Genomic DNA, 17,022 nt, shown 5'->3' on the forward strand with positions numbered 1-17,022 from the left:
AGTGTATCCCAAGTGGGGATTTTTAGGACCATAGGGGGGGGGCATGGCTCCCCTAAGAAAGTGCATTTCATACATTAATTGGGTGTGGTGGACTGGATACGGACCTACTCTGTAGCATATTTTTTGCACAAAATGGCCACTCTCAGACTTAAACCATGTTCTCGTGTTAATCAGTCTGAGATTTTACCATTACACCAAGCAAAATATAAACTGTTTTGAGGTACTATTTTACATCTAAGGCTTTTTAAAATTATTAAAGGGCTTGTAATAATGTGACGAGTTTCTCAAGATATTTTAATATTCTTATAGTGTCCTTGTTTACATTATCATTTTCCATTTATATACTCTTCCTATATGAAATATAGTCCTAGTGCATATTTATATGGTTTTCCTCATTTTGCTTTCGTGCTTTCATTTTCCCATTAAAGAAATAATAATTTGTGAGGATTAAAACTGCTCCCAAGGCTTATCATTCAAATTTCTAAAGCTCTTGGTGCCTTGCCTCATGTCCTCATATTTTAAACATTGCTTAGACTATGCCAATATCTTTTTGGCTACCAAAACAAGAACAAAGTATATGAAGAAAAAGCACGTCTTTCTTGACAGTTGACACAAACATCGAGTCAAAGGGAATATTCCTATAGTAGAAATAAAATAAGGTCCATGCAAAAGAGATTGGACATATAGAAGGCTTTATTTCTGGGCTTTAGCCAGAGAACTGAAAACAAATGCATTAATACTACTGATCAAGAGGTCATGAATGTGAAAGGAGTCAGTCTAAAAGCCTGTAATATGCACTTCTTGAAATGCAAAAGCACTTATGTCTTCAGCTATGATACCCAGATATCTGAACACAGCAGGTGTATATATACCTGATATTAGATTTCTGTTTTGGATTTTAAGCTAATATTTAAAGTAGTTCTGTTTCCAAGTTAGAGTCATTTTTTTTTCTTTTTTTGGATCAGCAAGTTAGAGTCAGTTTTTCACTTTTTTTTAAGTCAAGTTAAAATTTGAATTTAGCATGGAGCTAGATTCTTGTAAATCATAGTATTATCATAGGCATGAGTTACTAACACATTTAACTGAGCATATTTGCATTGTAACCATGCATCTTGTATTAAAGAAAAGAGGCTTCAGTTTTTTTCCTCTTCTTCTTTTTTTCCCTTTTAGATAGGTAATCTTCTTTTTTCAGGCAGTGATTTCTTAAAGATTGCATCTAATGTGCATGTATTGTATAGTGCTTTGTATTTTCTCTCCGTGCAAAATCATTGGTGGAACCAACCATATAGAAGGAATTCTGTCATTAAAGAACGCAATTTATTGCAGAAAAACAAGAATAATAAACTCAGGGTATTACCTTTCCAATGGTTCTGAGCTCCCGTTCAACAGGTTCCATGAATTTCATGTTGATATTAATAGGCCATACCTGTATAGAAAAAAATACATAATTTGAGATTCCACTTGGGGAAAGCTGAAAGCATCTTGCTTAAGAGCTATTCTAGAAATAACTACGACAAATATGATACACTCTAGAGCAGGAGGGCTGAATTAGACAAGGTCTACCCCACACAAGTGACATTCCAGTATTTTCTGAATTCTGATTCTAATGCAACATAACCTTAATCCGTAAAGTTTCAGGTTTATCTTTCTTGTCAAACAAAATATGCTATTCACCAACGACAGAACTGACACCAAACGGTGCAATACAAAAAAGGCAATGAACAACATCAAACCAGAGCATAGGATCCTTAATATCTCTATTGGCCTATCCACCCTTTCCTTGATAAAGTGTCCGCAAGGGAGTTCGTAGACTGTTGATCTACCTTAATGAGCTCTTAAGCCTAGTCAGGTGACGTCGAGCATAACCTCAACATAACCTAGTTTTAGACCTTGTACTAGGGCTATTAGTTTAGCCACTAGGTAAGACTCCCTCTCCTATTAGTCCTGAGTACACCAAAAACACCTTACTGGTAGGAACTTGGGTTTCCCATGGAATAGGCTCCAAACCCAGCTTTATTTTTCCTAATAGCATAAGCTCCTATTCCTGCTTCCATGAGAGGTAAAAGCAGCAATTGGTTGCTATCCTGTATCTGCTGTTTTCACCAAAAAACCTTTGAATCCTTCTCCAGTTAAGACACAATGTAACAACCTGATAGTAACTAGACCATGATAGTCTTGTCATCCTGTTACTTACTGTGGAAGATTCTTGGACTCCATTATAATCATCTATGTACAATGCCATCAAACAGGATTCAATATTGACAATGTGACAAGAAGTTGGCACTTGTGGGTATTACCACAGAATTCAATGCAATTCAGAAAATCAAAAACATGCCTGTAACTGAACAAAGATCTGACATGTTTAGGCTGTAAAGTTGGGTGGGGTGAGGCTAAGGGGCTCTTTAATAACAGCTTAAGTGGCTGAACTGTATGGTTTATTGCTTTGCCTTTTAGCGAATAAGTTATTAAGGAGTTTTTTTTTTTGGTGAAATAAGTTATTAAGGAGGTTATGAACTCCTTAACGACTGAATCTGGACTTGGGTTGATTACTATAATCTCAAACTTTTTATTATCTAAAATGTTTTATTTGCTAAAAGACAAAGAGATAAGTCATTTAGTTCTATGATACCTGGAAACTTGTAGAAGGGTGCTATATATTGTCAGAATTCAGATACTTAATTTTTTTTGTGCAAATTCCATATGTGATAATGTGCCCAGTCGTGTCTGGATAACATAAATTCAGTTAAATCACTTAAGCCCTTAACAAATGGCCTCTAAAGTCTCTTGGTGGACTATATTTAGGATAATGGGTCTGTAAAGATCTTGCTCTTTGGAAGGTGGTGCATGCTATATCGAAGGACAACCCCTATGGTTGGATGTCAAAGCCCATCAACAGTTATTAGGATGCAAGTTTTTGGGGAAGCATCACAAAAAATCTTGATGGTTTCCTGCCTTTTACAGATGGTGGCGGGGCAGCAGAATCTTCTTTTGAGAGGACAGTTGCAGTAGGCTTGGCTCTGTGTGTGTGCGTGTGTTATGCTCTGCTATACGAGGTCTCATTGTGAGTTGCTAAAGACCATTGATGAATTCTCAGTGCCAAGGTGATAGCAAAACTGCAACCCCTTTTATAGGTCCCCTCATGAATAAGATGGGAGGGTGAACAACTCTCTCCGAAAAATTTGGTGCATTTTCATCTCCCAAGACCAATGTGGCAACTGATAAGTTGATTTGGAAACTGGACCAATAAAAAAATTTCCAAGTTTTAAATGTTTCTGTTGCTATTGAATATATAGTGAATTTAATTTTTTTTATCAATAACTGAATGGACTTCATTAAAAAATAATTCAGCAAATACAAAGAGGAGAGGGGAGATAAACTCTCTTAGCTCCCCCCAAAAAGAGAAAAAATTACAACATAGCCCAGAACAAATAACTTCTTCCCACCCCTTGCTTAGCCAAAGCATTAGCCAAGCAATTAGCATCTCTCTTAATCCAATGAAACTGAATTTCCATTCCTTGTGCCATATCTCTGGACTTCCTTTTTTCATTTATATAATCCCACCAACCCATCTCCTCCTTTTGAAGCCATCCAATAGCAAGCTTAGAGTCTCCTTCAATTATCAGTTGGAAATATTTAATTCCTTGGCTTTCTGAGTTCCTTCCATCACAGCTAAGATTTCAGCTCTCGGAGAGTCACCCACACCAATAGGGCCAAAAATATATAGCCCTAATAGTGCCATCCTCATCTCTGAAAAAACTCCCTATGCCCGAAGGTCCAGGATTACCCCCTCACTACTACCATCAAAATTCAATTTGACAAATCCATTGGATGGAGGGGTCCAGGATGGTTTAATAATAGCTTTCAATGGAGCAAAGTCAGCCACTTCCCTCCACTTTTTCATCAGATCAGCAGTAGAAACTCCTTCAAATATTTTTTTTTTTAAGTCTTCACCCAATGGATCACCCTAGTTGTAATTGCTTCAATGAGGGCTTCCCAATCTCTTTCCTTAGGCTCAGTTTGGGAAGAGTGCAAATACAAATACGTAGAGTGCAAAACCTTGTATTTTATATTATTTTGTATGTATTTACACTGTACATATTTATTTGTATTTGTACTTCTTCCAAACTGAGCCTTATCTGCAAATAATCTTTGATTTCTTTCTTCCTAAACTGTCCAGCACACAGCAGCTCTCGTACAATATAGTGAATTTAAATTGAGTTCCACCTAAGTGGAAACCTTTTGTGGTTAATTTTATTGGATACAGAGACAATTGATCACATTAATCATAGAGGGCTGCAAACTCCTATAGATGCATGCTATGTGAAGAGTAAGAGGAGTTGATAGGTCACTAGTTTTTGTGCTATGTGCAGGGACATATAATCTGTGTTGTTTCTTTTGTACTTCTTTTCATGTGTCTTAGACTGAGCCCCTTGTCAATCATTGTTGTCCCAGCTTCAGATTTCCTTCAGCTGTAGGAGTTACACCTTTTGGGTGATGGTACCTTCGCTTATATGCCAATCTTGGTGTATTTGGAAGAAGGGAACAATGGGATGCTTGAAGGCCCCAAACATTTCTTTTGGTGTTGTTGAAGTTTGACCTGCCATAGAATTCTGTCTTGTTCGTTGACTGTAGAGTAAAGTAGACAGCAAGAAGTAGGAGAGGAAAGAAGAAAAGAGAGAAGAGAGAAAAGAGAGAAAGGCTGGTTCGAATTCGGGAAAAAAGTTAATCCCTTGATTCGGCCAGACCTATTATTATATTATTGACTTATTGAAAAAGACTTGAGTGCCCTTCTTTAAGTAAGAGGCACTCGAACTAACATAACAGTACACATCAGCATTCTCAACAAGTACAAAGACTGAAATACCCCTTCACTAACACCACTAACACTCCCCCTCAAGCTGGTGAGTATATATCATATAATCCCAGCTTGTTACATATGTAGTCCACTCTCCCCCGACTCAAGCCTTTTGTAAACAAGTCTGCCCACTGGTTTCCCGTACTAACATATGCAGTTTCTATCACCCCATTCAGCACCTTCTCTCTCACAAAATGACAGTCAACTTCGATGTGCTTGGTTCTTTCATGAAACACTGGATTGGAAGAGATATGAACCGCTGCCTGATTGTCACAGTAGAGCTTCATTGGAGTACTGATGTCATATCCTATCTCCTGTAGAAGGTTCCTCAGCCACACTAGTTCACAAGCAGTATGTGCCATGGCCCTATATTCCGCTTCTGCACTGCTTCTTGCCACAACTGTTTGCTTCTTACTTTTCCATGTTACCAGGTTACCCCCCAGAAAGGTGCAATAGCCTGTGGTAGATCGTCTATCAGGCATAGAACCTGCCCAATCAGCATCGGTGTATCCTTCTACTACCAGTTTTCCACCACTTCTGTACAGCAAACCACGACCAGGAGCTCCTTTCAGATACCTCACAATCCTTAGCACTGCATTCCAATGTGGGACCAAAGGTTTCTGCATGAACTGATTCACCACACTAACCGCAAATGAAATATCTGGCCGAGTAATGGTTAGATAGTTTAGTTTGCCTACAAGTCGTCGGTATCTGCCAGGCTCTTCAAACACTTCACCTATATCACTGCTCAGCCTCGTATTTGTTTCCATAGGTGTCTCAGCCGGTTTAGTACCCAATAATCCTGTTTCTTCCAGTAAATCAAGCACATATTTCCTCTGGCACAAATTAATGCCATGCTTAGATCTTGCTACCTCTATGCCCAAAAAGTATTTCAACTTGCCAAGGTCCTTTGTCTGAAAGTGTTCCTGTAGGAATGCCTTCAATCTGTCAATGCCCATTTTATCATTCCCAGTCACAACGATATCATCCACATACACCACCAATATTATTTTACTTGCCGAAGAGTCAAGACTGAAGACAGAGTGATCAACTTGGCACTGTTTCAGACCAAACTTCTTGACCACCTCACTGAACCTACCAAACCATGCTCGAGGGGACTGTTTAAGTCCATAAATAGCCTTCTTAAGTCTACATACCTTACCATCCTCCCCCTGAGCAACAAACCCAGGTGGTTGCTCCATGTAGACCTCCTCGAGCAAATCCCCATGCAAAAAGGCATTTTTGATATCGAGCTGATGGAGAGGCCAACCAGACATAGCTGCAAGAGAGATGACGACACGAACTGACCCTATCTTAGCAACCGGGGAGAACGTCTCCGTGTAGTCAATGCCATAGGTTTGGGAGTACCCTTTGGCAACCAGCCGCGCCTTCAGGCGCTCAACACGACCATCTGGCAAGTACTTAACACTATACACCCACTTACAACCGACAGCCTGCTTCCCAGGAGGAAGAGCGGTGAGATCCCAAGTGTGATTATGATGCAAAGCAGAGAGCTCTTCTTCCATAGCACGGCACCACTCTGGAGAGGTAAGGGCTTCCTGGACATCCTTAGGAACAACCACGGAGGATAACAAAGATATGAACTGGCGATGGGAAGCGGAGAGGTGGGTAAGTGAAACAAAATTGGAAATAGGGTGAAGGGTGCAAGTACGCTTACCTTTCCGTAAGGCAATAGGAAGATCTAGGTCGGAGGCTGGTGTCGAAGCTGGAGCTGGATCTGTCGACGGTGATGAAGCTGGAGGAGCTGCAGCCGGTACACGTGGGCGATGTGTATACACGTGACGGATGGGTGGACGGTCAACCAATGGTGGCACCGGAGGCAAGGACGTAGGCATGACTGGAACCAAAGGAGGTGGATCAGCCACAGGAAGAGGAAGAGGAGGTGGTGATGTGGGGGAAGCAGCAGCACCGGACCCCACGAAGAACGGAGTAGACTCAAAGAATGTAACATCAGCACATACCAAGGAGCGACGAGAACTAGGATGATAACACTTGTACCCTTTCTGAGTTCGGGAATAACCAAGGAAGATACACTTCATGGAACGTGCATCTAACTTGTCAGTCCCGGGACTCAGATTATGAACGAAGCAGACACACCCAAATACCCGAGGAGAAAGCGGAAACGGAGACATGTTGGGGAATAAGACACTAAAAGGAGAACGACCATCAAGGATAGACGTGGGCATCCGATTAATTAAGAAACAAGAGGTGAGCATTGCATCGCTCCAAAAAGTTTTGGGAACATTCATGTGGTGCATGAGGGAGCGTGCCGTTTCTACAAGATGGCGGTTCTTTCTCTCAGCAACCCCATTTTGTTGCGGAGTATAGGTACATGAAGTTTGGTGTATAATGCCATGTTGGTCCAAGTATTCTCGAAAAGATGAAGACAAGTATTCACGACCATTATCAGAACGGAAAATTTTGATGTGAACACCAAATTGATTGCGGATCTCAGCATAAAATTTCTGGAAGATGGAAAATAATTCACTTCTTTCTTTCATTAAATAGAGCCACGTCATTCTTGAACAGTCATCAACAAAAATAACAAAATATCGGTATCCATTATATGACATCACTTTATAAGGACCCCAAACATCTGAATGAATTAAAGAAAAAAGACTCGACACACGGTTATCGACCCTAGAACGAAAGGGAACACGATGGTGTTTCCCAAATTGACAAGACTCACAATCTAAAACAGAAAGTTGACTCAATGAAGGGACTAAGGACTGCAACACTTTCAGCGAAGGATGACCAAATCTACAGTGCCACTGGAGAGGAGAAATGGATGACTGAAGAGCCGTTGACGTTCGTCCACCACCATCAAGATAATACAGTCCACCGGCTTCATGCCCTCCACCAATCTTCATCCCCGTCTTGAGATCCTGAAAAACACACATAGAAGGGTAAAAAGTGATGGAGCACTTAAGTGACTTGGTCAGCTTACTAACAGACATAAGATTAAATGGAAGCTTAGGTACATATAAAACAGAGGATAGGGATACAGGGTCTAGGTCAACATTACCAACACCACAGATAGATGACGTGGAGCCATTAGCAAGGGTAACAGATTGTGATGTTGAGCAATGAGTGAGAGATGAAAACACACCTGGAGTTCCCGTCATGTGATCGGAGGCTCCAGAGTCAATAATCCAGGGGTTGGGTGTGGATGCCAAACAAGCCATACCTGAGTGTGCAAAGGAAGCTGTGTTCTGCTGCGACTTGGATTGAACAAACCTCTCATACTCATCACGAGGAACACTCACCATCTCCTTGCCTGGACCATCTGAGGGAGTAGAAGGCATCGGGTCAGCTGACCGTTTCTCCTGTGTAGGGCTGAAATTGGTGTCACTAGTCATGGCATGGTTGGCCCACGTCGAGGGAGGACCATGTAAGTCATAGCAGTAGTTAATGGTATGTCCATCCAAACCACAGTGAGTACACTTCCGTGGACCCGAGCCACGTCCTCTACCACGAGCTCCCCCTGAATCTCTGCCTCCAGTACGACCACCACCACGGATATGTGTAGATCCACCACTACCACTCCTGCCAGGCTGGGTTCCTCGAGTCCCACTTCTGCCACCTCGGCCTCTTGACACTGCAAATGCTGATTTATCGGAGACATTAGAGTCCATAGATCCAATGGAAGCCCTCCGAAGACGAGCAAACACCTCCTCTAAAGATGGAAGAGCAGATCCCCCTAGTATCTGGGCTCGTACTGGTTCATACTCAGACTTCAGCCCCACCAGAAACCGTGTTACATCAAGCTGCTCTCGCTGTTGCTGTTGAACTTTGACATCTGAAGTGAGAGGATGATAGACATTTAACTCATTACGGATATTCCTCACATTGGCATAGTACTCCTCAAGGCTCTGATTTCCCTGTTGCAGATTGAAGTATTCCTGATACAGTTGATATACCCTAGTGGTATTATCCTGACCTGAATACAGTTTCTTGGCATGATCCCACACCTCTTTGGCTGTGTCAAGAAACATGAAGTTCACACTGATTTTGGGTTCCATACTGTTCCACAACCATGTAATGATCTGTGCATCTTCCTGTTCCCAGTCTTCATACTCCTGAGAATTAGCGGGGGGTTTCTCCTCTCTTATATGCTTCACTTTCTTCTTCGCCTTCAGAAAAACCTCTACAGACTTGGCCCAAGGGACATAATTCTCTCCATTCAGTTTAATGGAGGTCATTTGGACATTCAGGTAGTCAGTAGATATCATGACACTAGGTTTACTATCACTGTTATCTGCCATTGCCGAACTCCCTTAATTCTGAGCACTGAATTAGGAGCACTACACACTGCACACTACACACAGACACTTCATCGAAATCTGCACACTGATTTCAACAGCTGAGAACTGCAACACCACAAACCCTACTCACCGAAGTCTGTACACTGATTTCAGCAGTATTAAATGTTGAAAACTACAACACCACAACCCCTACTCACCGAGGTCTACACACTGATTTCAGCGATATCAAAAGCTGAAAACCACACTTGTAACACCACCAACATTAATCCACAACTATAGGAAGCTTCACCATTAAGTAGACACTATTGCCATTCGAATCACACACAAACCAGAATAAACCCTAGCATAAACCCTAGCATACTGCAATCTGAGAACCCATCATGCGAACTGTACTACACCTCTCATGTATTCCATAACAAAAAAAAATATAAAAAAAACTTTACCTCATCGCCTGAAGGCCAACCATACGAAGGGCTGAGACACCACTGCACCACACGTACCAGCCCTAACTAGGGCTTAGAAACCACAGCAACCAATCACCAACGACACAATCGGAGGCATAGAGACCTCCTAGGGAAGAGGGCGATCACTCCTTTTCAGCCCTTTTCCCAGTCTCCAACTCACAACTGAGAACCCCAAGTGAAACCCTAATTCGAATGCGCAGAAGGCAGAATTCTAGCAAGTCTGATTTGGTGAACCTAGCTCTGATACCATGTTGAAGTTTGACCTGCCATAGAATTCTGTCTTGTTCGTTGACTGTAGAGTAAAGTAGACAGCAAGAAGTAGGAGAGGAAAGAAGAAAAGAGAGAAGAGAGAAAAGAGAGAAAGGCTGGTTCGAATTCGGGAAAAAAGTTAATCCCTTGATTCGGCCAGACCTATTATTATATTATTGACTTATTGAAAAAGACTTGAGTGCCCTTCTTTAAGTAAGAGGCACTCGAACTAACATAACAGTACACATCAGCATTCTCAACAAGTACAAAGACTGAAATACCCCTTCACTAACACCACTAACAGGTGTTTATGTGCCAATGTTGGGCATATTTACAGGGTTGGGCATTCACCTTGAAATATATTGCAGATTGCAACAGAAGACAGGTTATTTCCAATCGGTCCTATGTTCGTAGAGGGAGGTATAGTGTAAAGGACTTTAGCTCCCAGGCATTGTAAAGGCAAACTATAAAGCTGAGATCAGATCCTGTCTTCATCATACTAATTTAATGCAATAACCACTTAATTATCCTTTCCAAACAAAACACAATAAAGGGAAAAAAGAAAAGAAAAAGAGAGGAAAGAGGGAAACCAAAGAGAGGTCCTTATTGGTGTCACTTGCAACTATGATAATCTTGATCTTCTTCCTAGTCTATAAATACCTATGCACCTAGTTCCTAGTGGTTTTGTACAACAATAGAAGAAGAAAGAAAAGCTAAAAATAAATGTCAATGGGAAAAGAATAAAAATACAATTAGAAGACCAGCATAGAGCATGGTGATGGGCCACGAAGGTCGAATAGGGTGCCTACGCGCAACCCAAAGTACGTAGAATAAAAGCAGGGTGCCTACGCGCAACCCAAAGTACGTAGAATAAAAGACGTTTTAGCGACAGAGATCCTATCTTCATCAGCCACTTTTGGCGGGAATTCTTCAAAATGTCCGGTACCAAATTGCACATGAGCTCCGCCTATCACCCCCAAACTGATGGACAATCTGAAGTGGTCAACCGTTGTTTAGAGCAGTATCTTCGTTGCTTTGTTTTCCAGCAACCTCGAAAGTGGAGTTCCTCCCATGGGCAGAATTTTGGTATAACACCACTTACCATTCCTCTATCGGAATGACGCCCTTTCAAGCCCTTTATGGAAGACCACCACCTCATATTCCAAATTACCAAGGCGGAACATCCCCGGTAGAAGAGATAGATCAAGCCATGCTCTCACGAGATACCATTTTGCAGCAACTCAAAATCAACCTACATGCAGCAATTAACTGCATGACCCAAATGGCTAACTCCAAAAGAAGAGACATGGAATTCCAAGTAGGAGATCTGGTCTTCCTCAAACTCCACCCGTACTGACAACAGACTGTTCATAGGCGAGCCTATCACAAGCTGGCCAGTCGCTATTATGGGCCGTACCAAATTGAAGAACGAATCGGCAAGGTGGCCTATAAACTTCGACTTCCCGATGGCTCATGCATCCACCCAGTTTTCCATATTTCCCTACTCAAAAGGCAGGTGGGCGAAACCACTGCCACTAGCACCGAGTTACCGCCCATAAATGAGGATGGAGAACTTGTCACAGAACCGACAACCATTCTGGATACCCGCTGGGTGAAGAAAGGATCCACCTTCGTGGAAGAAAGCCTTGTCCAATGGAAGAAACTTCCCAACGAAGATGCCACATGGGAAAATTCTCAAGAGCTGCGCGAGAAGTACATCAATCTGGACCTTGAGGACAAGGTCCATCTGCAAGATGGGGGCAATGATGGGCCACGAAGGTCGAACAGGGTGCCTACGCGCAACCCAAAGAACGTAGAATAAAAGCAGGGTGTCTACGCACAACCCAAAGTACGTAGAATAAAAGCCATCATGCATGGCCCATGCAATGGCCCAGTAGAGCAGGAATCGGTCAAGGAGGTCAGGTTGCTAGCCACAAGAACCGGTCAAGAAGTTAGGTTGTTAAGTTGTTGATTGTTAGTTTGCCATGACATGAGAATCAGCCAAATAGGTTAGTTTGTTATTCTTGTTAATTTGTTATTATGAGATGGCATAGGGATCGGCTATGTAGTTAGAAGGCTAATCGCTTACTTTGAGGCTATCTCAGTGGTAGACAGTTAGAATTTCTTGTATTTAAGCACCATCCGACCACATGGATGGGCAGTTGGAATTTAAATAAACCTTATGGTTTTATTCTCACCTTAAGAAGAATAGTCTTTCCTTTCTAGCTTTGACTGGGACCTATCACATGGCATGAAGTGTATCTGAAAAAGAAAAGTCCATGATAATTAAACGGAAAAGTGTGGTGAAGAAGAACAAGAAAGTTAGGTCATTGCTCAGCCAATGCAAGGAATTTGGTCCAGATCCATGATTATTTTGAATTATCCTTATCTCGAATGATACTGAAAGCAAAAGGCACAAAGAGCAATACATAAATAGTTGTTAATTCAAATTAATCCCTTTAAATTTACAACTACTTCAATTTAATCCGATGCTGAAAGTTTCTTGCTGCTTTTCTCTAATCAATATTATCTCTATTCATCTCTAAATGGTTAGACTCCATAGTTTTAGTGACTTCAAAATGATGAATATCTTTCTTCAATACTGAGTCGTGTAGTCTCTTACACAATTAAATTACCAAGAACTAAGATCTTTGTGAGCAATTAAATTTAAGTTTCATATTCATAGCTTAAATTCTACAAAAAAAAGCTAACAGCAACTGCAGTAAGAATGAATGGGTGGACCAGAAAATGTTCATTCATGTATTCAATTGCTATGTGCGAGAGAGAACCTTCAAACCCAATAGGCGAATGGGTGTAATCTGACCAGGGACCAAGCAATCAGGTCCTGCTGCTTCCAGCGTAGCTTCCATTGCGAATCCTGCTCCTATTGGATCGGGGTGCTGCATCGAGAAATTAAGAACCCAACAAGAGAAAAAATCACGGAATAACGAAACAGAAATAAAACCCAGAAAATAAAAGTGAAATATACTTCCATAAAAAGACGTAAAATCAGAGAACAGGCAGAGATAGAGACATGTGAAAGAAACCTTCATGACAGCAAGGGCGTAATTGGAGGTGGGGTTCTGGGGCACACGTAGAATGGGAGAGTGGTGTATCTTGGGAACTGGCTTCCCACTTGGAGAAGCTCTCCATGGCACGTCCTTCTGCAGCGCTGCTGCTGCTGCTGCCCTTTTCCCACCTCTGCCACTTGTGCCGCTGGTCATTCTGCTTTCCCTCTTTTAGCTATTCCTTTTCCTTTAGAACTACCTCCTCGTCGTCAGCGAGATTGAAAAAATTCCCCAACAATCAATGACAAATCATGAATTAATTAAAGGAATAACCAGAACCTAGAAGCGACTTCTATTCCCTTCGATTCTTCCCCTTCCTGCAGCTAACATACGTTAACGTAAAAAATAAAATAGCAAGAATAATTCTCGCTGCCTGTTAAGCAATGAGGATATACGCTTCAGAGAGAGAGAGAGAGAGAGAGGATAAGAGTACAGAATATCCTATGAACCACGCTTTTATGTGAAGAAACAAAATCAAGCGGCCGGGGGGCGTTCATGAATCATGGATGTTTTTGTTTTCTTTTTTTATCAGATGTTTTTGTTTTCTCCTGTTTTTCCGAATCGCCACGGGTCAGAAAAAAATCATGTTATTTGAACCTTGTTTTTGTTTTCAAAATAAAAAACAAGTTGATTTTATTTTAAAAAAACAATACATGTTTTAAAAGTCAATAAAATATTGATTTTTAAAATAAATAAAAATTTTAATATAAAAATTATATGATTTATGAAACATAATGTTGAATAATGAGATGAAAATATGTTTTTAGTTTCAATTTTGAAAATAAAAAACACATATACAATCAAAAACATGTTTCTTATGTTTAAGAAATAATCTGGTTTTAAAGAATCCTTTGATTTATTTTTTGGAACCGGCAACCAAAAAAAACAATAAACGCCCACTTCATTTTTTACCTGAATCAACTCAACAACTGCGTAGGCTAATGGAGCATTTGCTTGTGGGCTGCAGGTAATCTGTTCCATTTCACCCTAAAACCGTTTTTTGGCCATAAATCATTGATTTGGCCAGTGATCTGCTGACTTGGGCGGTTAAACTGTTGGACCGCCGATTGGGATAATGGTCTTTAGTAATTTATTTATTTATTATTTTTAAGTCATAATGGGCCATTCGTTCGAAGTAAATGATCGGACCATTTGACCCAAGAACTGGTTTACATAACGGTTTCTTATCCAATCCAGTTTTAAAAACCTTGTTTGTATTCACTCGCCCGTGAGCAGTAACAAATTAGAGATTGCTTATCAAGAAAAGGAATGTAGGGTTAAGGTTATAGATGAGATGTGTGGATGTTTTTGTAGTTTTGGGGTGAAACGGATTTGAGGCTAAAAAGAGCTTCAGCCCTCTCTTATCAATCCCTTAAAAGAAGAGTGAAATAGAGTTGGATGAGGCAATGACGGTTTCTATTGGATCAGAGATTTGGATCCACATATACTTTGGAAGCATCTGTGGTGCTCTTTTGTCTCTTAATAGTCATAGATTGATAAATGGTAATGTATGGTTGGATAGTGCCATAGGTAAATGACTGTAGGGAGATATTGATTGACTCATTGACCGTAAGATTTTTGTTCTTTTGTTCACTCACATCTTCCTTTCTTTTGTTTTTTCCTTTCGAGCCTTTTTCGTCCACTTTTGTTAATTGGGGTATGGGTTTGATTTTATTTATATGTCTATGTAAGTTTGAATCTGTTTGAGGTGAACCAAATAAAAGTCTAGGGATTTTTGGTCTATAAAGTGAATGGTAAAGTAGAGATAGCAATTTAATCAACCCCCTCAGGCTTTGCCTTAAACCGGGGAGTTTTTTTCTTTTTTTCTTTTTTTTTTTTATGAATGTAAACCGGGGCAATTTTTAAGACCATTGATCGGGTTTGGGGCAGGTTTTGGGCAAACCTGAACCTCTGGTAACTGAGGATGGGGTGGAGGTGGTATTTTGTCCACCCTGCCCGAACCCTGAATCCACCCTCATAGATAATATGTTGCAATATGTGTATAATATGTTATTTTATAGGGTTCAATTATGATATGAGAAAGATATGATATCCAAAAAACTTTTGACCAATCAACTGGAATTATAAACATGGTAATCAATTAGGTATTATTTATTAGGGTTTCTAGCAGATAAGGGCAACTTTTTGCCCTAAATATCAATAAAAGATAATATTTTTATAAAATAACCAAAATAAGGTAACTTTTTTTTGAAAAATATCAAGGGCAATGACAATGTTCATCGTCTTCCCTGGCCTCTGTGATTGTTTTTAACAGGTGACTGCAAGCGGCGATCTGAGATGAAGGGACGGAGCTTTGGTGATTTGAGCATCGCCTTCCTTTACCTCTGTCATCGTCTTCCTCTTCTGTGGCAGTTTATCGTCTTCCTCTACCTCTATCATCGTCAGCTTGTCTCCATCTCGAATCGGGCTTGCTAGATCTGCAAAGGCAGGTGGTCATGACAGTTGTGACCGTTCTCCTTCGTGTTCCAGGCAACAACGCCATGACCGCCTGTGCAGTTGCTGTTTTGGTCTTAAGACCGGTCGCAGGACCGGTCACGACCACCTGTGCAATCTTCACGTTCCGGTCACAACCGCTTGAGACTGGAACAACAACCGTGAAAAGAGAATGATGTTGTTGTCTCTTTCGGGTAGCAATGGCAACAATGTCATGACTGCCTATGCCTTGCTCCGCCTCTCGCATGAGAGGAAGACGATGAACAATGTCATTGCCCTTCCTTGATATTTTTCAAAAAAAGTTACCTTATTTTTGTTATTTTATAAAAATATTATCTTTTATTGATATTCAGGGAAAACAGTTGTCTTTATCTGCTAGAAACCCTATTTATTAAAATCCATGGGTGGGTTTTGATTGCTCAAAATTCTTCCGGTACCATATCTTTCCCGCATCATAGACTTTTATATTTTATATTATATATATAAATGTTATAATATGTCACCTATAATATATAATATATATTATTTTATATCATGTAATGTATAAAATAAATTTTGTACATGTATTATATAACATGTGTATGCTATTTTTTTTTTCAGAAAATAGGTTTTTACTAGGAATGGTTAGGGTGGGGTGGGGTGGGGTGGGCCAAGACAGGGAATATGGGGCTGGGGCTGGGATTTTCAGTCCCACCGGGGTATGGGGCAGGGATAGGGTGCAATACATATGTTTGGGATTGGGGACAAGGTAATTGAAAACTGGCCCCACCCCATTGCATTGCCATTCCTAAGGCTGGGTTTGATAATAGTGCAAATACAAGGTTTAGAAATACCATTTACAAGGTTTTGCATAATACATGTTTGTATTTATAATTTTGTACTCTTCCCAAATTAAGCTTAAGGTGAAGTTTTGGAACTTCAATGTATTTTAATCTATTTTGGCTAAAAGTTTGGTTTGGTTGTCAAAAAGAAGACTTGCAGTACGGATATAAATATATACAGTGCAAACTTTGTATTTTATATTTTTAAACCTTATATTTGTAATGTATATATTTGCATTTATATTCTTCCCAAATTGAGTCTAAAGGAAGAATGAATTCAATTTTGGGAGAAATATCCAATTTTTTTGGATATTTTTTTTCGTTTGGCCACAACCCACAACTTCATGCAATTAAAACCCTTAGGTTGTTTTAAAAATATAAGGAAAAGGAAAAAAATCCTTAGGTTGAACAAACAACTTGGGTTGATGAGGAAGAATTGCTACACCAAAGGGTACATCAAAGAAAGGAATGACTAATGAGATTGAAAAAGCGGTTATACCGAAGGTTTAAAGTATCAATACAATACGCCTAATTCAAAGTATCGGACATATCATATCATAATTTTTCCTCAGTGATACACCTATTTGAATGTATTTTTGTAAACTCTTTTTTTTTTATAATTAAATAACATAAAAATGGCCCCAAAGAAATTTTGAAAAAAAAGTGCAAGGTTATTTGAACCATGATTGTACCCACAATTGGAGTAGGAGCCAAATATTGCCCTGTCATGGGCTTGGATAGGGATTTTGAGAAATTGAAATAGAAATTTAATAAAGAAATGAATGAGGTGGATGGAAGGAACTTAGAAGGGTACGGTTTTGAATG

Source organism: Nelumbo nucifera, chromosome 2, assembly GCF_055504915.1.
Source record: "Nelumbo nucifera cultivar China Antique chromosome 2, China Antique-T2T, whole genome shotgun sequence".
NCBI lineage: Eukaryota > Viridiplantae > Streptophyta > Magnoliopsida > Proteales > Nelumbonaceae > Nelumbo > Nelumbo nucifera.